Below are 23,973 nucleotides of genomic sequence, written 5' to 3' on the forward strand. Positions count from 1 at the left end.
TTAAATTCGATTTACGACAAGTTCGCATTCAGCTGCTGAATTATTTTTGTTTTCGATAGTCAACGGAATAAAACAAAACTCAGTAATTGAATCGCTTTGCTTATCAGTCACAATTCTTTAAGTAGACAGTGAGATGTTACAGATCCCTTGCACTGAGATTGAAGAGAAGCAGTTGAGCGTGGAGACATATTTCATGGTTTGTGCTGCTTAAAGTTAAATCCTTGGTGGAGTTGTCTTATCTGAAAAATGCAACTATGAAAGACATTTTGGCACTTTTATTCTTCAGCCACTCCACCTTATTACTGTTTTATTATTACAAATCCGCACTTGAGAAAGCACACAGGAAAATATGAGGTCAGGGTCGACTCATCACCCCATACACACATGCATACTTTCACTGTCTCATGCAAACAGCATTTCCTGGTCCCAAACCAAACGCCCCTAGACAAGGCAGGTGATTTCGAGTCACTTCCTCATTCGGGCAACGTACCGTCCTGTCAACCGCTTCCTTGCAACTCACGCTCTAGTGGCCAGGTAGAAACCGACAGCGCGGTCCAAGCCCACATCACAGCATGAGCGTTTCAAGGTCCCGGTCATTGACCGTAGTTGCTGGGACAAATAAACACAATGTTTAGCCAACGAAAACAACAAGACCTTGAAGCCATGGCAGCGTCCAGTTCGAAGAAGATTGCCAGGAAGTAGGGGAACGGGTGACCCGAACAGAAGTTCCATATCTTTAGTAAGGCCGGGGGGAGGAACAAAGAGAATAAGCTGTGGACACAAGTCCAGTGGTTGCGAAGGACTTCATCCCCTTCCTACCCCTTTGAACACAAAAAGAACTAGGCGAATTTCCAGCTCTTGCAGCAATAGTTTTGCAAAGGGTTAATGACCCCTTAGCAACTATAGATATTTCATGGAATATTCAGTGCTTTAAAACGCTTCCTTTGAGGCACATCTGTTTCACCTACTACTGATGCACGCCTGAGTAAATTACTGCAGGGATGTCGGGCACCTCTTTATACACACATAGACAGAATTGAGGAAACGGGGTGGTGACCTGCTTTAGAAAAGTTTCGCGAGGATTCGACCTGGAACTTTTGATTAAGGCCTATTATTGTAGTTAATGAACTATCAGTAAGTGACGTAAATTAGTCTGCCCAAGTTCCTTTACTTTTGAACTTCTCGCTGTTTGATAGGGTAACAATGAGTGTGAGAATCCCAGTTCGCTGACAGGTTAACTATAGCAATCTCTTTGAACTCGTGGAAGGCATGGACACACACACACACACACACACAAAAAAACGAAATTACTGCTTATCAGCATTACTTGTAATTACTCTGTTGGGCTACATCTAGCGAGAATTATATCAGTACAGTGGTTGAGGTTGGTGGTTGAATATGAAACATTTTGATAACAGTGATGTTCAGTTATTCTTAATAAACGTCATAGATAGATCGATGATACATAGATAGACAGACGTTATATTTAATGCCATTGAATCATTTTGCATCGCCCTGTCCACGTTGTACTAAGTCCCACTGTTTGACATCTGATCATTTTTATTTCCAATACTCAAAGGTGAACTTTAATAGCTAAATGTTAGAAAGTGCTTTTCTCACGCGTGTTGAACTAGACGTCGCAGGTATAAAAGGCCGCTGACGAAATTTCGCTTTTGTAACTCCAGTGTTGTAACATTTATGCAGCCCCCTGGCGGTAGTGAACTGAAGTAACTCGAACGAAGTTACGATATGAGACATTGTGGCAAAGGAAGTCGGCTCAAGTACGAAAGGTCATCCATAAGGCAATGTTCGGCAAGGAGAAACTTCGCGAGCCAATGAAATTAAGCTTAAGTTCATTTGTATTAAAAATAAAAACGTGGGCGGTAGGATTTAATTAATGCTGCGGCACGTAGTTCCCTGTATTCGATGCGTGCGAGGCATTATGCAAATGAAATACTCGGTGAGAGTGCCGAGAATAGTGGTGTTACATGTCCAATTGGATATACATGTATTTCGGTGTCATTATTCCAAGCGATGCATTGTCATGCCAATAATAGCTCCTAGCAATAGGTGGCGTTGTTACACAGCATAAATAAAGATCTGAAATCGGGTTCGAGCTTACTGAAATAAGATCCGACAAAAATTAAAGAATCATATCGCTTCCCAAGAGGTTATTTATGAAATGACTTTCTAATTCCAGATAGAATTATTGTAAATAAATACTATCGGGCTAACCTTAGTTATTTTATTTTTTGCGTTCCGTTTCCAGGCATTTAAAGATGGCAGTAAAATTAGTGGCTAGCATTCATAAGAGTTACTTGAACGGGGTCAAATCTTGTGTTCGGGTCATTACAACAGAAGGAATCTGTCCAACAGATGGCGCCTTTTCTTTCAAGTTTTCACACTTGAAGCAAAATCCTTTTGAGCTCATGAAGGATGATAGTTTTTTTTTGCCTCTTTTTGATTATTATTAACTAATTTGTGGATGTTTATAGAATTTGTCACCTTTTATCGAATTAAAACATTTAAAGATTGTGCCTAATCTTTAAAGACTAAGAATTAGGCTGAGACTAATCCCTCGAACTAAGTCCCTGGAGAGGTCCTCTCAACGTATTGCATTGCCTTGGTGGCCGGAATCCACATCGATCTCTATCTATTTCAGGCTGACTTCTCTAACCGAAAACAAGTTAAAAAAATAAAAAATTCTTTGGAAACCCCACGACAAAAAAATCTCTCTTAAACAATGTTAACGTAGCCAAAGTAAAAGAACTACAAACTAATTTCTATCTTAATTAGCTTTTATTTATTATTATTGTTTCAATTTATTTTTTTCCTTTAAGCATTTTCGTAATCTTTACCATAGAGAGGCAAAAAAAAAAGCTCTCCTGGGAAAGATTTTTTGTTTTTTATCCCTGTGCTCTTGTTTAAAAATCGGAAAGTGAATGAGTCGTTAATGTGGATCCATTTTGAAAGTTTCATATTATCAATGGTGTTATATGTTGTATTTTCATACAACAACATATAACACCATCGATATCAGTACAAAATACAATAATCATTATTATAATTATCGGTTATCATAATGATTATTGTATTTTAGTAACTTGCGTCTTATGCAGATTGTACGACAGAATAAAGGAATTATTATTATATTTACAATACCATAGAGAGCCAAAATAAAAGGCGGGGGCAACTTATTTGGGGACTGAAATTCCAAATCTACAGTTACGAACGGATCTAGAAGATTGTACAGTTAAAGATTTTTTTTTTTTTTTTTTTGGCATCATTGATTGAAACAATGGACAGTTAAAATCATGAATCATTGATCGATGGTTGTTGAAATCGTCTGATTGTCTTTATAGAAAGTATCCAACTAGGCCCGAATCCAAGAAACAGAGGTTAAAAAAAGTAGCACACAAAAAATTAGGGCAGGTGAGAAGAAACGCACTGATCTTCAAAAAAAAAGTTCCACCTTCAATTATCTACAAAAGCGATGCTTTACTTATGTATTTTCTGCTTTATTTGCAGAGCAATACTTGGCAAGAGAGCAGAAATAAATACGTAGCACACAAGATCGCAAGCGATTTCCCATCTGTAATATTTTGTAACCGAGACAAAAAAAAAAAAAAAAAATTTGGGCCTTGCTTTGCAACCAACGGTACACGTACAGTATAGCGGAGGTGAATATCATGGTTGTCATAGCAACAGACTAGTCGATATGGGTCAAGTCCAGTGACACCAAGGTCTGGAGCGAGGGTAAAGCAGTAACTTCGGTCATCCCACCTAGAGGGCGTTCAATCCTGCTGTTTCTTGCAGCGATGGCGCATAAGCAGGCTGCTGGAAGGGGAAGCTGCCGGTGAAGTGTTGGAGACTTCTCTGATTATTTCGTGCAATGTTTTAGTTGAAATATAGCTTAATAATTACACTTGGTAAAGATTATTAGAGCTGTTATATTTGTTATTTCCAACCAGTTTGGGAACTGAATTCTCAAAATTTTGTTTAATGAAACTATTCAGTGGGATTACTGGCCTAATTCTTGCTTTTGGCACCACCGCCTCCCCCACGTTTTATATACAGTCTCACCTCTCGCTTCCGACCGTGAAGGGATTATTATATGCAATATTCTTAAGATTTTTCAGTTGAACCATACAATGCCATCTCTAAATGACTGATAACCCGAATAGTTTTTAAGTAATAAGGTTTATTTCAGAGTTGTATGCTATTGCGATTTTTTTTTAAAACACGAAACTGGTTGAAAGAGGTGGGTTGCATTTACATACACTGAGTGGCCACTTTATTAGGTACATTGTTATTATTGTTATTTGGTTTTTTTTAGGAGCATTAGCAACTAAGGCCATATTGCTCCGGGATATGCGGTGGTCATTCCCTGACCTTGCCGCATCCTCTGTATTTGGTGGTGACGGACTCGAACCCCGGTCTAATCAAGAAGCGTGTGCTATGCACTGCTGCTCCTTCCCACCTGGCTACGGAGGCGCCAATTAGGTACATCTACTCTTTTCGTGAAATGGAACGTTCCTTCAGTAATAGCATCGCGTATTAATACCATACGATATAAAACAGGTGAACAGATAGGGGTGCGTTATGGGTGCAATTCGGCGCGAGGGTGGTCATGAAGAAATATTTAACGACTTTGAACTTGCCATGGTAGACGCGCTGGTATGAGTATCTCGAATACTCTTAACTGTACTGGAGTTTTCACTATGAATGTCTTGGATGCATTGAAATATCCAGTACAAATAATAACCAGTCTAATAAAATCCAGCCAACGACAGCTTGTTGATGCGAGAGGGCAACGAATGTTGACAAAACTTGTTCAGCATAACATGGAGATTATAAAAGTGTTGTCTGGTCTGTCGAAACCCGACCCGATACGTGTTGTTTCACACTGATAGGAGCATCAGAATATGGTGAAAACAGCATAAGCCTATGGATCCATCTTGCCAGGTTATTTAACGGTCACGTGGAATCGAACCATGTTCAACTGAAACGTGTATGCACTGCTGTACTTTTGCTTGACCACTCTGCTACGTTATTTACTGTGGTACATACCAGAAATAGAATGGAAACAACAATAATTTATACTGCGAGAAAAATGCATACATTTAGTGCGTAGTGTACATTCTTTCGAGATAAGCATATTTTTAAAATTAATTTATTATGATCCCAAGGGTAAGTACGATAGTGATACTCGTAAAGATACTTAGTTTATTGAACGCGATGTGTATATGAATATCAGCAATGCCTTGGGATTCTGTTCTGTGCTTATAGACAGTACAGTATACTGAAAACATTTAACGGGCTGTCATGGGATTTGCTTATAATCTTACTAAAATATTCTAAAATGCATTCGACTGAACTGCAGTTCTGGAAAAAATCAAAACCTCATGTTCTTTCCTTTTCCGTGGAGAAGCTCTCTTGTTCTAATTTTCCATGCCCAAACATATTTGATATTTTTAAATTGAGTCCATAAATTTTTTCCATAACTGATATGCAGTTGTTACTATATAAATGTATATTTTAAAAAAAAATCTAGCTTTCAGTTATCACTTGAATTTTCTTTCGACAAAATTTTATTTAACAAATTAAATAGCAGAATGTTCACAGGTGATTGTGAAAAATTACGATGAACTAAACTATCCAGTCAAATTAGGCTGCCCTTGCGGGTAGTAGCACTGTGGTTCTAATCACCACCTCCCACACAGGATGGAAAAGACTAATCCAGTCAATGACGCGAAGAATTTCTATTGGCTTTTTCAGAGCTTTCTTCAGTTAATCGTGTGTGATCTTACAATTGCCTTATACAGTGGGACTATGATCTCTCTATTTGTACAAGCAAATATTCAATAAACCGTCGATAGGAGATCATACTTTTGCTGCTGATCTGTACTTTCACTGAGAGCTTTATGTGTGTATAGATCGCAAAATCCCAAAATCTCACTCCTATGCTGACTTAATTTCAATTTTGGAATTGTTATTTTCCAAGTTTAAACCTTGCATTTTGCAGGATTACTGATGACCCTGTTCAGGTTATAATTTTGAGAGAAATCTGTCACTTATCTGAACATCGCCGAAGCCCCCGAACAGATAGTTCTGAAAGAGTGCTGTCTACTATTGGTTATTTATCTCCTTTCTTGCCCTCGTGAGTAGCACAATTGGTAGAATCGCCGTCCTCACCACACCGGGTGGAAAAGACCGGAGTTCGAATCCCGTCGATGACGGGAGGAATTTTTATGGGTCTTTTTTCACAACGTGGCTGAGTTAGTTGGTCTTAGGCGAGAGTAGCATGGTTTTTCTCCCGGAATCTCGGGTTTTTTGTCCAGCAAATAGAAAATCGATCTCAGAACAAACGCAATTTACAGACAATATACACGGAGAAAGTTTCTTAATCGTTGATGCTTCTAAAACCCAAGAACAACAACAATAACAACCACCCTTCTGGGGTTCACATCATTCGCAAATCTTGATAACAGTCCTTGTATTCTTCCGTCAGTGTCATTTAAGAAAGTCAAGGAAACAACAGTCCCAGCACCGATCCCAATGAGGCGCAGTTATGCTCACCATATGAACTGATGAGCATAGTTGCAGAGAAGGAAAATGCATGGGAAGATTATAAATTGTCAGGCAATACAGAATCCTACAATAAGTAGAAACTAACAGATATTTATTTAAAATATACCCAGTAAAATAAAATAAAATATTTCCAGAAGCTTTCGGAACTCGTGTCCCTTTCTCAACTGACAGAATTTTTTTTGAATACATTACAAGCAAAGTGTGGCACGTTACTCATTCGTCATTGTTGTAGCACGGACGTGTGCTGCCTTGCGCCAGTGATCATCCATCAATAAAACGGTTGTCTCCAGGATTGGATGTATACGCATGCCTTTCTGGCGATTTAATGCCTTAGGGTTGTTCATTATGTTTAGTGACTCTAGCCATAGGCGGTGGCGAAAGTGTCGCGCGTGGTCCACTATCTCAAAGTCGCGCTTGGGGTCAAGATCGTGGTTGGTAGCCCAAAAATGTTCTGCAAGCGCGGACTGGTCAGTTTCGGCAAGCCGGATTGCTCTGTCGTGTTCCGTGAGGCGATCCTGGAGACGTCTCGATGTCTCACCTACGTAGCAACTGTTACAGGCCCTACAGGTGATACGGTACACTACATTGCTGCGTAAGACAGGTGTGACAGGGGTCTTCACACTGGAGACAAGTGAACGTAGGTTCCTACCTGGTAATTGTACACATTTTATGTTGTAACTTCTCAGGATCTTCGAGATACGTCCTGACACTCCTGGATAGTACGGAATGTAGGCGGATCCGTAGTAGCTAACATCGCCATGGAAGATCTGGAGAAGCAGATACACCAGAACCCACCTACACCTATTACAACGTGGTGTAGATACGTCGACGATATTTTTACCATAATACCACGTGGTTCTGAAACGGTACTACTAGAATACCTCAACTCTCTATCCAATTTCATCAAGTTTACCGTAGAATCAGAGGTGGACGGTTCGCTCCCGTTTCTGGACGTGCTAGTGCATCGCGTAGGCCCACATCTAGAGACCTCAGTATACCGCAAACCCATGTGGTGCGGTCAATTCACCAACTACGGGTCCGGCCACGCTCCAAGCCATCTCAATAGCACTGCCCGCACCCTGTTCTCCAGGGCCTGGAGCCATTCCAGCACCGACACAATTAGACGTAACGAGATCTCCCGTGTGAAGGCGGACTTAACCAGATGCAGTTATCCATCCCATGTACTAAACAGATGCTTGTTACAGGCACAAGAACTTACTTCCAACCCAAGACCTCCGAAGCAAGTCGGCATATCATCCGCCTACATTCCGTACTATCCAGGAGTGTCAGGACGTATCTCGAAGATCCTGAGAAGTTACAACATAAAATGTGTACAATTACCAGGTAGGAACCTACGTTCACTTGTCTCCAGTGTGAAGACCCCTGTCACACCTGTCTTACGCAGCAATGTAGTGTACCGTATCACCTGTAGGGCCTGTAACAGTTGCTACGTAGGTGAGACATCGAGACGTCTCCAGGATCGCCTCACGGAACACGACAGAGCAATCCGGCTTGCCGAAACTGACCAGTCCGCGCTTGCAGAACATTTTTGGGCTACCAACCACGATCTTGACCCCAAGCGCGACTTTGAGATAGTGGACCACGCGCGACACTTTCGCCACCGCCTATGGCTAGAGTCACTAAACATAATGAACAACCCTAAGGCATTAAATCGCCAGAAAGGCATGCGTATACATCCAATCCTGGAGACAACCGTTTTATTGATGGATGATCACTGGCGCAAGGCAGCACACGTCCGTGCTACAACAATGACGAATGAGTAACGTGCCACACTTTGCTTGTAATGTATTCAAAAAAATTCTGTCAGTTGAGAAAGGGACACGAGTTCCGAAAGCTTCTGGAAATATTTTATTTTATTTTACTGGGTATATTTTAAATAAATATCTGTTAAACTATGGACCCCAGTACTCCAGGCCCATTTGTCACTAAGTAGAAACTAGTGTGCAATTAAGTAACACAAGGGGTTAGACAGGCTGAGGAAGATTATGAGAAGTCTTTGGCTAAGAATGCAAAGAAAAGCAGCAAGAGTTCTTTGCATATGTTAACAAGAGAAGAAAAGGGCTCAATATTTCGTCACTGGATATGAATGGTATAACTATTGATGACTTTGTTAGACCTAGTTACTGACAAATTGAGTGTATATTTTGCACGTACATTCGGACCTATTTGCCTTTAGGCTCAAATGCTTTTGTAATAAATAATCTGTAATTTTAGTATTGGTAATTTCGTACATCAGTTCAGTTTCTCATCGTCAAATATGAAAAATATAATGCGTCAACTCTAGCAGCATGATGACAAGAAATGTGCAGAATACTGTCATCAACAACTCGACAAATCATCGCTAACAATAGTTGTGGCTCCTGGTTACGTTGTAGGATTGCGCAAGCCATTTTTTTTTTCTCTCACTTTCGTCAAAATCAAGTTGGTATATTGGAAGACGCATGTTCCATAGTATTGAAATGGTCTTCATTACCGAGCTGGAATCCGGGCATGCAGCATCATCAGATCTATGAAGTTCAATGGGGTTGCAGGAATATTCGCAACTCAGTAGTTAAGTGAATAGGCGCCTCCGTAGCCAGGTGGGCAGGAGCAGCAGTGCGTAGCACACGCTTTTTGATTAGACCGGGGTTCGAGCTCGTGACCACCAAATACGGAGGATGCGGAAAGGTCAGGGAATGACCACCGCATATCCCCGGAGCAATATGACCTTAGTTGCTAATGCTTCTAAAAACCAAATAACAAACAAACAGTAGACGCGCGCATTTTGTTGTATCTGCGAATGGTCGAAATAAAGGCAGTCTTGTGATTATAATAACTTTACTAATATGGTTTAGTTTTGAATTTAAAAAATTCTGGTAGAAGCAACTACAGATTTTGAAACTAGATAGTTGCAGAAATCAAAAAAAAAAAAAAACTGGAAGTTGCAACCAATTTCCCCATACCACGACCTGCTACTGACTGAAACTCAAGGCAAGTGTTTTTATCTTCAGTTTATTATATACATTTTTTTATATTCACTTTACTCCCACTTATGAAATCAGAAAAACTATAAAGGCAGGTATTCTCAGACTGTGGGTCGTGAGCAGTTTAGAGGGGAGTCTCAAAATTGTCTAAAATTTTTCCTCAAGCATGGTAATACTTAAAATTACTCTGTATTAATTAAATACAGAGTGATTTTAAAGCGCATTATTGTGTTAGGTATACGATCACGGGAATGTTCTGTTCCTTCAAAGCTCGATTAAACTTCGCCTTATATCACTTAGAGACAAGTACCGTTATCCTTGGTTCAGCCTAGTTGTTAATAACTTTTTAAATTGCACAGTATCACCCAATGGACGAATCCGCTATGCATTTAAAAGACACCACCGGGACAGCTGTTTTGAAGCTTACTGTTTTCTCATCAGCCGGCGGGTGGTCTCTATTAGCGAACTAATGCCGAAAATTTGAACTGTATTTAATCCAAGTGAACAGCCAAGCGGTGTATTGAAGAAAAACTTCTATTTAAACACATAATCACTGGACAAAAACGAAATAACAACAAAAACATTACAAACAGACGCTGCCTTTTTTGTAGAACTGAAGTTTCTGGGTAAGCGTACCTTTTTGTTTCTCTCACTAATCTCGTTGGCCGTTCAAATACCTAAAATGAAGCTTCCAGACCTCTGGAATACAGTGTCAAAAACAGATTTCTTGGAAGGAGTTCCATCCGAATAGCTTCATCAGTTCCCAAATATTAGTTCAGTCCCCGAACCTTTTAAAGACAACACTTCGTATTTTTAAAATATTAAAAAAAGTCAGCTAGTTTTAATTTAGAATATGATGACCTCTCATGGTACAGTAATATACACTCCACATACACAACTTCAGTAGCGCAGTTGGTAGACTCGCCGTCCTCCCCACATGAGGTGGAGAAGACCTGAGTTCGAATCCCATCAATGACGCGAGGAAATTTTATAGGTCTTTTTTTACAACGTGGCTGAGTTAGTCTGTTTCAGGCGTGGGTAATATGGTTTTCCCCCCAGAAACTCGGGTTTTTAGTCCAATAAACAGCAAATCGACCACAGAACACAGACAATATATATGGCCTATGTTACTGATGCGCCTAAAACCCTATAACAACCAACCAACTGTCCTTAACACAAAGAGATCTCTTTCTTGTGTTCTGTAAGCAGCTTACCTCAAAACAGTCTTTTTTGGGGCAGCCTTAATCTCCATTCCGAGTTGATGTTTAATGTTACCTCTTTTGGCTTCTTGAAGTTACGGAAATAAACCGATTGTCCTGTGACAAAGTGACCTTAGGACGGCCTTGTGATATATTTTTTTGTTTTTCACATTTGTCTCTACAAGTCGCCTACCAGACTGCCGTCGACATTTAAGCATATGTCTATAATCTCTGGTTGGGTGTGGCTTGCTACCATTGCGCCTGTTGCTCTCCTCCTCAGAGAATTGTCTAAACAGTGTCGCCTTGACATTTGCAAGAACCCTTTAGTGATAAAGTTGATTGTTTGTCCACTAAAAGGAAGAGTCGATATCACAACATTTTCGTGTAGATAATTTTTATAGCTGTGCTAAATTACCTTTAGTTCTCTGTTGATAAACAATTCTAAATTTTTTTAGGTTTCGTAGGCTGGAAACTGTAAATTCCGATGGAACACAAGCTTACTAGAAATATACCAAAATGCAGTATTTAAAATTGGAATAATTGGAAAATTCGAAAGTTGAAATTCTGTTTAAGTCTGCGCGCTCGGTTAACAGTGCTTGTGGTACCTCGTATATTTGAAAATAGGATCTTAGTATATTTATTTGTTTTTCTAGATCCATCGGTTAATGAACTAGAGCAATCAATGCAGCTAGAGGTCGTATTTTGGAGAAGATTGAGGTCCAATCCGTTGTAAAATTTCTTCATTTGCAAGGCAAAGAAACAGACCAAATTCATGACAAAATGAAAACTATATATGGGGAGGATTGGCTATCATGTGAGACTGAAAAATTGAAACACAGTTCAGGTGTGTTCCAATGTCTACCACTAAAGTCATGTTGTCAGTCTTCTGGCATTCTAAACATATCATTCTTACAGATTATTCCCAAAAGTCAATAGCAAGATTGAGGAGCATTAGAGAAGTCTCCTGAGAAAGTTAAGAGGGGCCATCAACATGAAGAAACGCGGGAAGCTATCCAAAGGTGGCCGCCTCCAAATCGACAATGCTCCTGCTCGCAAAGCTGCTCTCACAGTGGACTTGGCAATCAGGTGCGGCATTGAAAATCTGCAACATCCACCTTATTCTTCCGACATCTCACTCTAGACCCCTTCTTCCCTAAAATGAAGAAACTATTACGGGGCCTCAGTTTTCAGACTGACGAAGCGGTAATTATTGAAGCGAATCCTGGTTTTTCGCCCTCGTGGGTAGCACAGTTGGTATAATCACCGGCCTCCCCACACTGAGTGGAAAAGACCTGAGTTCGAATCACGTCAATGATGCCAGGAACTTTTATGGGTGTGTTTCACAGCTGAGTTAGTCGGTCTCAGGCGAGGGTGGCATGGTACCCCCCCTTCCCTCCAAGAAACTTGGTTTTTCATCCAGCAAATCGACACTAATTGCCCGGTTTTCTGCTCAAAGTGAAGACTTTTGTTCAAGAGACCTGAAAGAGCGTATCCATAGATGGGAAGAATGTGTACCTCTAAAAGCTAGCTACAGAAGGTTGAAATTGACAGCGAAGTTTCAAATCCATAACTCAAATATTTCCAGGTGAGGGTAAATACTTGATGACCGTCCGTCGTATATGAAAATTTCAAAAAGTTTTAGTACTGTATTGCGAACTTTGTGTGGTTCGTCAAAAATTAACCCCGTAATTATTTTCAGATGATAATAACTGTACTGATATATGTGATCATTTTGATATCGCTGTGCCAGCCGATGCCGGTTTATTTGATTCAAGGAGCAGCGAAAATTTATCTCTAAAGGTTATCTAACGTGTTGCAAAATTATCTCCTTGTCTGACGCAATGCGTGGAAATTTTCGCGATGGTGTGTCATTTGTTCAATGTTGTCAGTATAACATTATCCGGGATCGATTTGTCACAAGCGAATAGGGCGAATGCAAGTGGTCAATAGGAAAACGAAACTAATATAAAAGGAAAAGATAAAAAAAAAAAAAAAAAATCGGTGCCGACACAGTAAAACAAACACAAACTGAAAATTGACGTGTTCCGTTCCGGAAATGTTCAGATTGAAACAGAAATATAAGTAACTCAAGGTTGCCAAAGCCCCTGTACAGTACACAGATTAACCAGAAATGCCCATCTCTCTGCATTCAGATTCATTCGAGTTCCCCCCCCCCCTTTCTGACTGCACTGGAATAATTTGTTCCGCGTATGTCAAGATTACGCACATAATCTCGTTTTAAATGCAATCGAATTTAAACCCTCATCCGTGACAGTTTTATGTACGGAGAATCCTTGATCTAATAACGAAAAAATAAAAATTGACCCGCGTCCAATTAACGAGTGGATGAGCAGTTTTCCTGCAGCTCACCAGATAACGACTGCAAAATTGAGCCCACTCAGCCACGTTCCGCTTTTACGTCATTTGCTCGGTAGCGCAGACAGGGACGCTTGTGGTCAAGGCCAAGGACAGCCGTAACGGGTAACACGGCGAAGAAGAAATGCTTGTTACATATCGCCAAGGAGTCACCTTCCGATAAGTGTGGGCTCCCTACGTACTTGGCACATCCAGATGTCAAGTGCTGTTTAAATCGCAAGAACAGTGAAGTTGCGATGCTCCATTTTTTTTTACCGGTATTGTGCACATTCAGCGGTTACTAATGGTAACGCATACGCATAGGAAGTCGCGCGCAACATTATTTTACTGATTGGATATCTGCATGATGTTCCAGTTGCGCACTGGGTTCTAGAATATGGGCGAAAATGAACTCTAAAGTGCGTAATTTCGGAAAGAGAGAAAAGGGTTAACTGTGGAGTGGTGTTTATGTGATATGGAATTAGAAATCAGTGCACACTGTCAGCCTTTTCACACTTATTATTAGTAATTTCCTGAGCCCATTATTTCATAGCTTTTACGCAATATCCAGTTAGTTCTAGACAGTGCATATTCATCAATAATTGACTGATTAATAAATGATTAATTATTAATCAATAAATCATATATATACATACAGGAATAGTAGTTTTTGTAATGGCTGCATGACGTATTTATGTTATATGAAGTGATTATATTTTTTACTGTGGAGGAAAGACGATAAAAGCTGATGTTTATTTAAAGGTGGTATAAAAAGGTACACGAAGAAAATGACCGACCTATCTTAATTCTAAAGAGTTCAAATTATTGGTGCACGTTTATCTGGGGCATTTGTGCCAAAAACTGCTGATTTGTTTAATGTATCCAGAGTAGCTCTATCGAAAGTGATGTCTGCATTCACCAAGTATCGAAAAACAAAATCTCATAGGACGAATTGTGGCAGAAAATTGAAACTGTCTGAGACCGCTCTTGAGGAGCAGAAAAATTGGACATTTGATGATTGGAAACGAAATATTTTTGGACGAATCATCATTCGCACTTTCCAACGTCAGGAGAGTTTACGTTTGGCAAATGCCAAAGGAAGAGCATCATTCTGACTATATTGTGCTAAATGTCAAACATGGAGGAGGATCAACAGTAGTTTGAGCAGCATTATCTTGGTATTCTTTAGGTCCTATCATCACCCTGAACGGACGAATTACTGTCACTGATTACCTTGATATTCTAAGTAACCAGGTTCGTCCCACGGTGCCAACATTGTTTCCCACAAACGATGCCATATTTTGAGATGATAATGCTCCAACACACACACACACACACACTGTGGGCATATTTGGAGAGGGTGAGTGAGAATCAGATTTTCTCCACCTCAACCGGTGAAATACCACCACTTTGCTTATTGGAGGCTTGAAGTGGTGAAACCCATGTTTAGTCTCTAGAGCAAAGTTTCCGCATTCCCCTCCCCCCCATACTTCTCCTTCAACCCATGCACGGTACTAAGTACTATAGGTTTTGATATCTTTCGTGTTTGGGGTTTTCATAAAAAAAAAAATAAATAAAATAAAGGTTTTTTCATCCAGGATGTGCTCATTTTGCAGTTACAATACATCAATGCTTGATGGACCTAAGCTGTCTTGGCGCAAGAAAACAAACAGCAATAACTAAATAAGCGCTTATATACTATAATAAAGTTAAGGTAAATATTTAAATTGCGTTTAAGATATAAAAATAAATTTAAACATGAGGATTAATATTCTTTGAGAAATAAGTTCTTTTTTGTTGTTAACACAAATTCCGAAATCTTCTTCCTGTCGAGGGGAGTAAAATATTCTTGGCTGCTATGACCAGCATTCAAGGCGAAATATTCATTTTAAATACCGAGAATGAAAGAGGTCAAATTTACACCTGAATATAATTAAATTAGGGAACATATTTCCTGGAAATTCGCATTTTCTGGCGATTATTGCTTATTTTTCCAAAATATTGTGCATTCACGAATTATTATTGACTCGGTTTATGCCTTCCTCTACTTTGGAAGTAGGCGCACTATAGCCCCAGCAGCTCGTGCGCCATTAAACCCCCCATCACTCACTCACTCACTTTGGAAGCACTTGATATAGCCAGGAGTTCCAAATTAATATTAATAATATTAATTTGGAATTTCTTTATATTAACTGCCATAGTAAGACGTGCACATGCGCCGTCTTACTATGGGAGTTAATATACATTGAGTGTTCACTGAATTATGACCACCCCTATGAAAACTGAATGCGACCCGTTGACCACGTGAGGTACGAGAGTGCGGATTAGTCGACCTTCGAAGCATAGATAAGGTGTCAGTGGTTCAGTAGGTAGTAAAATTCCGAGCGTGATGGGTAAAAGGAAGGATTTATCGGACTTTGATAAAGGACAGATTGTGGTTGCTCGACGAGCTGGTGCCTCGATTTCACAAACGGCTGAACTTTAACTACGGCCGCTCTGGGATGTTCGAGAGCGGCCATAGTTAAAGTGTACCAGGACTGGCGTCAAAAGGGTTAAACAACGGCCCGACGGCAAAACTGCAAAGGTCAGCGAAAGGTTGATGTTAGAGGTGAGCGCCGGGTCCGACGACTTGAACAGGCGCAGCACTGTTGAAGAGTTGACTACCCAATACTAACATGGGGCAACCCGGAACAATATCTGGCATGACCATGCGTCGCACTCTCGCACGTATGGGCTGTACTAGCAGACGACCCCTACGGCATCCTCTCCGAATCAAGGTTCATCGGCGTAAAAGATTCGCCTGGTGCAAAGAGCATGCAAGTTGGACGTTAGAAGACTGGGAGAAGGTGTGCTGGTCGGATGAGTCACGTTATTTACTCCATACCGTGGATGGTCGTGTACGCATTTGGCGTCAACAACTTGAGGCTCTTCATTCATCTTGCATGGTACCAAAAGTGCAGACCGGTGGAGGCGGTTGTATGGTGTGGGACATGTTTCACCGGCAGGAACTTGGACTCCTGGTGCATGTGGAACGACGTATCGCTGGTCTCCGCTATCGTCCACTGCTTGCTGACTGTGTATACACCCCGCTATGTTAAACTTTTTCCCGAATGGCGATGGTGTCTTCCAAGATGACAATGCGCCGAGCCATCGGGCACTTGTTGTGCAGGAATGGTTTGAGATAGACAGTTCTGACTTCCAGCATATCGATTGGCCTCCGAACTCTCTCGATATCAATCCCATAGAACACTTGTGGGACATTATAGAAAGGCATATCAGGCGTCTGGATACACCAATCACCTCCACACCTACATTGCTGATCGCATTATACACAGTTTGGTTAGCCATACCTCTCGAACGCTTCTGACTTCTTGTTGAATCAATGCCACGTCGAATGCTGCTGTCGAGCTGCTGTACTGAGGGCAAAAGGAGGACCTACGAAGTATTAGGTAGGTGGTCATAATTCAGTGATTATTCAGTGTACTCTGTACCTGAGGTTTTATATGTTGTGATATTCGGGATTTGTTTTTTTTTTAACAAGTAGGTCAGGTCGTGTATGCTGCGTAGTCACACATTGTCATTTATGTTCCATGACTTTATACCAAGCCCCTCCCATTTTTTTTATGTTTTAGGTTTAGTTTCTTTATATATGACTACTGTATTCAGAGGTTACAACTAAAGAACGGAATTTGGCAAATGTGTGTAGAGAGAGAGAGAGAGAGAGAGAGAGAGAGAGAGAGAGAGAGAGAGAGAGAGAGAGAGAGAGAGATCAATGTAGGATGCTCTTCGCAGACTAATATTATTAGTCCCCAGGGTTCAGGCGCCTCCGTAGCCAGGTGGGAAGGAGCAGCAGTGCGTAGCACACGCTTCTTGATTAAACCGGGGTTCGAGCCCGTCACCACCAAATACGGAGGATGCGGAAAAGGTCTGGGAATGACCCCCGCATATCCCGGAGCAATATGGCCTTAGTTGCTAATGCTCCTAAAAAAAAAAAAAAAAAAAAACCATCCCCAGGGTTCAGTGCCGGGCCCATTGTTGTTTTCTGTATTTATTAATGATATCGATGTTTAAGTTTGCATATTATACAAAGGTTGGTGGGGTGGTTAATGACAGTAATGATCTAGAAAAATTAGGCAAAGGAGATGAGAAGTGGCAATGGAAGTTTAACATTGACAAATTCAAGGTACTGCATATGGGTAGCAGTAATCCCAGAGTAATGTACGAACTGTGTGGTACGACAGTCTGAGTAGTGGAGAATGAAAAAGATCTGGGGAGTAATTGTGCAGTCAGATATGAAGTTCTCTGAGCAGTGTAGACAGGCTGTCAGGACAGCTCATGGGGTTTTGGCAACGATATACAGGAACTTTGCTAGCAGGGCTAAGGAGGTGATTATCCCTTTGTATAAGGCAAAGGTTAGGCAACATCTTCAGTACTGAATATTGGTCTGGGGGCCTCATTTTAAGCTTTAAAAAGGATGTGGATCTGGTGGAATGGGTGAAGAGAAGAGCAATGAGACTAGTGAGAGGAAAGGCTCCAATTCTGCAAACTGCAGCATCTGGAGATTAGGCCCCTGCAAGGTGGTCTGACTGGGGTGTTTAAGGCTTAGAATGAATTGAACAAGCTCAGTGCCGATGTGATTCTTTCTCTTTCTCAGACTACGCACATGAGGTGGCATAAATTCAACTTGAGGAAATATGCTTGCAGGATAATGTGCCGAAATTTGCTTTCAGCGAGTGGGTGGTTGATTTCTCGAAGTGGTTGTTGTGGAAGTGGGTAGTTTCAATAAATTTAAGAAAGACCTAGACAGATTATTGGAGAGGATGAACAGACAATATGGAATTTTTTTTTTTTTTTGGCTGATGCTGTATAAACTTGCTTTCTTGCATCATTTGTCATTGCTATTTTCTACAACGGATCAAGGTATAATTTCGAGAAAGATCACTGCAAGAGTTTCCCAAGGCAGAGCATTATTTAAAGCAATTATTATTCCATTTGTGCAGGAGAGAGGGCACATAATCGGCTATGCTGATGATATTAAGCTACATACCCCGGAAACCATACCTCAAACGTCAATAGCAAGATCAACAAAAAGGTAAATGACCTAGGATCCTGTCTCGATAAATTTGGACTACTGATTAACCCTGCCAAAATAGCCCAGCTTCTCTTTTCTCTCAAACGCCAACCCACTGAAGTCCAAGCTTTTCTAGACGGTATTCTCATTCCCGTGGTCAATATATACATGGACTTGGGAATTGTCTTCGATTATAAACTGAGCCTTGATGCTCACATCTACAGGCTAATAATGAAATTCTGCCAAATGCTCTAGACTACCAAACAACAACTGCTCTACGTTAGGATATTACGCATATAATACGACCGAATACTCCGTCGTATTATATGCCAGAGAAATTTGGGCGTCTGCAGCCCCCACCAACACCAAGCGCGTGTACTGTGCAGAATACTGGCTCCTTTGGATTACGCACAAACATCATCGTCCACACAAGCAGAGAACAATTGCGATGGCAACATCATTAAACCATGCCTGACTGCCATTTCTGGTAATGGAAAGATGCCTTGTCCTAACTGACGCCCTATCGGAGCGAAACATCTGGGAATTGTGCGGCTGGAGTATCCCCCAACCCGGACTGAGGTCAGCTCTCACACTTAGAGCCCACCCTAAGAGACTAGCCCTTTGTGATCGTTTTCTCCCTAGGCTCACCACAGTCCTCGCAATTGTCGGCGACTTGTACGCAATCATTGATGGCATACTGCGCTTTAAATATAGGCAGTTTTAATAATTTATAAAGTATGTTGTATAATGTTTATAATTTCTAAAACTTATTTTGTAATTGGCTCTGGGGATGAACTCGAATTCTCAACAACCAATGTAAATGTAAAATCTTGACTGTTTTCGAGAAATCCACGAACCAGTATAAAACCCCTGGCATTACTGCTATGTACGTTATATTGTATATGTAACTTTTGTGTACAATAAAGATTATATATATAGTATTAATACTAAGTCGCGATTGACCCTGTCTTCATCAGCTGTAAGAACTGGGTGTGGGATCAATACGAAGAATTTAATAGGGTTGTGCCATTTTAATTATGAAGCATAGTGGTGGCATTCTGTTGATTTGGGGTTTCCTTTCGTGGTTTAGTATTGGACTAATAGTTTTTATGGGTGATACCTTGCAATAGAAGCAGTTTTATTACCATCCTCGATAACACCATTCTTCCAACGTCGTTACAAGTTGAAACGAGGCCGCAGATCCGTTGTCTTTAATCTTAGTATTCCCGTACTTTTGGGAATATAGTGTACAAGCCTTGTTATATAGGTTGGCTAGTATTAATTTATTGGCAGCGCATTTCTGCAGCTGTATATGCTCACGTTAATTAAAGATCGTGTGCACTAGCAGTTCACACTAGAATCTGTAATTTACTGGCGCATGTGCAGATCACTTCTAATAGAGATAGTTGTACGTGATAATTTTAATGCTAGCTGTTCATTCCGATTGGACTCTACAGAAAATTCAACATAGAGTAGGGTTACTGAATTAATATTAGTTTATTAATAGTAATTAGGCTAAATGAGCAAACATTCCGCATGACTGGTATTTATGGCATTATTTTTTAATTTTTATTTTGTATCGGTTATGTCATTTTATGTTAAGATTGCCTACTAAATGTCAGAAGGACGGGATGAGAACGAATAATAATAATTAAAAAAAAGTACACAAAGGGGCGAGTGAAGAGGTGATCAGTCTGTTAGACTGAAATAATCAATAAAGATTAGTCTGTAAAAGTTTATTAGGTAAACCGAGACCAAAGAAAAAAAAGGTGTGCCGATTTTAATTTCGTACATTCAAATTTAATGTATGAACGCGGATTTAATTTAAAAGCCACGGTCCATGGCTATGAACGATTTGAAAAGTTACAGTGTATAACGAAGTGGGTAACGCTCACATTAATCATCTGATTTTGAATTTGATTACAGAGTATAGATTCATCCAGGATAAAAATATCGGGACTATTACCTAGGAAACCAAAATTGATCAAAATTACACCAAACTAGGTTGTGGCAGCTGAAAAATGTGTGACGTTTGCCTTCATGCTGCCCCTCTCCTCTCTGTTAAAAAAACGACCAGTTTTATAGAGAATGCGTTGTCAAGGTCTAATCTATAAAAATCCTGTCCTTGGCCTACAACAACGCTACGAATGCGAAACGCCATAGTATGGAAAACTGCCTGTTGACCTTGTACTCAGTGTCTGTAGAGATCTGGCAATGTGCCAATATCGGCTTCACTGTACAGTTCCAAGATGTGCGGCTTTTAATCAATACGGCTTCTGGCTATCTTTAGTAAGTTACAATAACAAATTCTCATAACAGATATACACCCCAGTTACCACTTCACTCATTAAACACAAGGTGTTTGAATTCCTAAAATAGCGAGATCAAGAAAAAAACAAAAGGAGGAAAACACACTCACAATGTTTCTCTATTATGGGGGAGAAACTCCCTCCCCGGAAAAACTAGAACTGTTTCAGACATGTTAACACATAACAAAAAGAACTTTTTAAAAATACAAAGAAAATAAACATCGAGTAAATAATCAGTAATATTAATAATCAGTACTTAGAGATTAATTTTACATTTTTAGAATTGTCTTTTAGTTTATTTTCAAGGCAGAACCAAAATTTTTTTTTGATTTTCGAGTTCCTTTCCTTACGTGCAGTTCATTCATTTTGTTCTTTTTTGTACCAAGCGGCACAATCAGAAGTCTGTGTGGTGAAATATTGTAATGTGAGGCTGGGTCATTATGATATATTCGTTTCGAGTGGTTCTGTTGTGTAATTCTGTATACTGAAATGTCCGAAGAGTTAATAAGATATACAATAGGACGGCATTTCAGATGGTAGATGACTTTCATCAACCGGTGAAATACCACCACTTTGCTTATTGGAGGCTTGAAGTGGTGAAACCCATGTTTAGTCTCTAGAGCAAAGTTTCCGGCCTTCCCCTCCCCCCATACTTCTCCTTCAACCCATGCACTGTACTAAGTACTATAGGTTTTGATACCTTTCGTGTTTGGGGTTTTCATTAAAAAAAATATTGTATGTAGCAGTCACGCGAGCTCGAACTGCGGTCAACTCAAACATTTGTACTACTGTATTTCTGCGATGTAACTAGGAACGCTAATTTTCTGACACGTGCGTTCGTTCTGTATTATTTCATATCCCAGAAATTTGGCAATCGCTTCCTGTTTTGATAAAATACTAATGGCCTCTTGCAGTTTTAAAATGTTTTTTAATGTATATGAAACAGTCACTTATTGATAATTCTAATTCAAAATGTAGATCTTATAAAAACTATTTCGTATATTTTATCTTTATTTTTTTTAAGGTCCACGTTGAGCAACAACTCTCATTGCGAAATCCCATGATGGTAGCCAAAGTCCACAGAACTCCCCAGTACGGGTGTACTTAAAAGTACATTTTACTCTTTTTGCATTAGCATGGGGGGGAACTAACTTAACGGGCGTTGTAGTTAAAATTGTCAATTAGGTTGTGTTGTTGCCTTTTATATACACTAATGCTGTTGTTGGTGCGTCCATTAGAACATCAAATGTCTTATGCAGCGTAGTTGGGGCGTGTTTCCCTGCAATGCATACATTCAATGCAGGACTCCAAACGTTCGCGGGACTGTCGAAATTTCATTCCAGATATTTTGAAATATATTCAGTTGAAGTTTTGCTTGCTGGGCAAAAATTTTACAGCTACGCAGGCTATAAAGTTGAAGCGTTATAGTTTAGGACAAACATGACCTCTATCTTGTTTATGTTTTGTACTGCACACTATTTATAGGTTAGCTTGTCTCTGTATGAGAGGGTGATGTCATCACTATTATGACTAACTCTGCACACCGCAACGAAGCCCGTGAAAATAAAGTTAAAGCAGAGGAGAAGCACTTTGTAGGTTTTTGAAACTATCATTTCATTTTCCACCTGAGCACATCGAAGGATAGTGGCTATGTCATTTGCTTGTCACTTGATAGGCACTATGTCACTTGGAAAGGCCCAGCTTAGAATCAGGGATGACTCGAAGAACTTTCTGTGGTCTTTCCAAGCATGATTAAGTTATCTGATTTCAGGCGAAGAAGTAGGGTTTTCTTGGATTTATTATTTTTAATCTTGGAAACGGACTTAGAACACACGCAGTTTGAGACAGGTTGTATTTATACATAATGTAATAATCACAATAACTGAGATGACACAGATTATTAAATATGGCGGTTTCTCTTTCCATCGGAACTTTTCTGCCAAACAAGCTACTCTGTTATTGCTTTAAAATTAGTGTTTGCTGGCATCGCACTGGATGGATCATGTGGCCAGTCCTGTTAGAGATCTCGAGCCGTTGTCCTAATAATTTTCAATATGATAACTTTTAATATAATTCCAGTGAGAAACCTTTAATCGGACTGCATTATTAAATATTAGGATTTTTATTAAACAAATTATTAACGGAAAAGAGAATGAAAAAGGGCCCGTGGTACTGGATTCCATGACTAAAAGAGAAAAAAGAAGTAGTGGAGTGCGTTGTTTTTTTAAAAAAAACTTATTTAACTGTAGGAAATTAAAGCTTAAAAGACTGCATATATCCCTGGTTACTTAAAAAATCTTTTAAGTCCTCTTTAGTTATTATTTCTATGACAACAAGATTGAAAAAATACTTCCAACCGCATTCTTCTTTATTCGCAATTTGTAATTTGGTTCCCCAGTTCAAAATAAAACCGGCGTGCATTCAGTTCAATAATTCGCAGTTCTATAGATTTACTGCCAACAAAATAATATTTATTTTGAAGATTTCTGTCTCAGTTATCAACGACTGAATTAAAATGTTTTTATGGTTATCGTTGGGTCATTTAGTTGTATTTTGGGAGCTGCACGCGATTTATTTTTTTAATCCTGACATGCTTGTCAAGTTCCAGTTTTTGCTGGAATATGACAAGTACCGAAAAATGCCGGATATGACGCAGAGCCAATATTGGAGAAAATCCATACGGGAAGCTTAATCCTATCAACTATCGCCCTAGTAATACTTAATTTTATCTTGGAGAGAAGAGAAAGAGATCATAAAAATACGCTTTTTTTTAACAATCTTTACAATACAGTACTTTTAATTATTCTGTCTTTTAAATATGCATTAACATACAGTTAATATACGAAACGTCACCTGTAGTGAAGCAATAAACGTAATAATAACCTTACTCATACTAGAAACACAAGCAGCAATAAAAGGATACTGTACTCCGCAGAGGAAATCCAGACTGCTTCTGATGAAGAAAAGGTCTATGACGCAATTTCGCGGTTGCTTCAGCAAAGACAGTATTCTGACATCTCACATTACCTGAAAGATTACTGTGGTTTCCATGCAGAACGTTCATATATTTGCTTCTTTCAAATCCTTGTCACAGTTGCATTGCCATAATTCACACACGAACTGACACATATCTTCAAAGTTGAGCGTTTTTTTTTCTTTTTTTCCTTTTTTTTTTTTTTGTCGTTTCGTTCTCTCTAAGCTTCCACCAGGTGTCTGAACTGAGCCATACCGGATGTTGGCACCCACGTGATCACAACCGAACGGTCTCACTTTCGAACGAAATTTTACGGAACGTTAGAAGTAGCCGAAGGGAAAACTGTAAAAAGCGATGCCTTCTGTCTGTGGTGGGTGATTTTTTTTAGCTTCTCCGTATTCCAATGTTTCAGCATCCTTTCAGCCGCTTCACACTCGAGTCGACAAACGGTTTTATACCTAGATACGATGGACGGCTTGCTGCGTACATG

At 39.9% G+C, this 23,973-nt stretch overlaps 1 protein-coding gene across 1 annotated transcript in view; it reads right to left on the minus strand.

Moving 5' to 3' along the window:
* Nucleotides 1-23,601, minus strand: part of LOC150082211 (nuclear hormone receptor E75-like) — an 83,141-nt gene extending 59,540 nt beyond the window's left edge. The window contains exon 1 of the mRNA XM_090379173.1: nucleotides 23,433-23,601. The gene's annotated coding sequence lies outside the window, so the exon portion shown is untranslated. The remainder of the gene's footprint in view (nucleotides 1-23,432) is intronic.
* Between the last annotated feature and the right edge of the window lie 372 nt (nucleotides 23,602-23,973).

The sequence above is a fragment of the Mastigoproctus giganteus genome, chromosome 8, assembly GCF_048544385.1.
Source record: "Mastigoproctus giganteus isolate SK-2022 chromosome 8, ASM4854438v1, whole genome shotgun sequence".
In the NCBI taxonomy this organism is placed as follows: Eukaryota; Metazoa; Arthropoda; class Arachnida; order Uropygi; family Thelyphonidae; genus Mastigoproctus; species Mastigoproctus giganteus.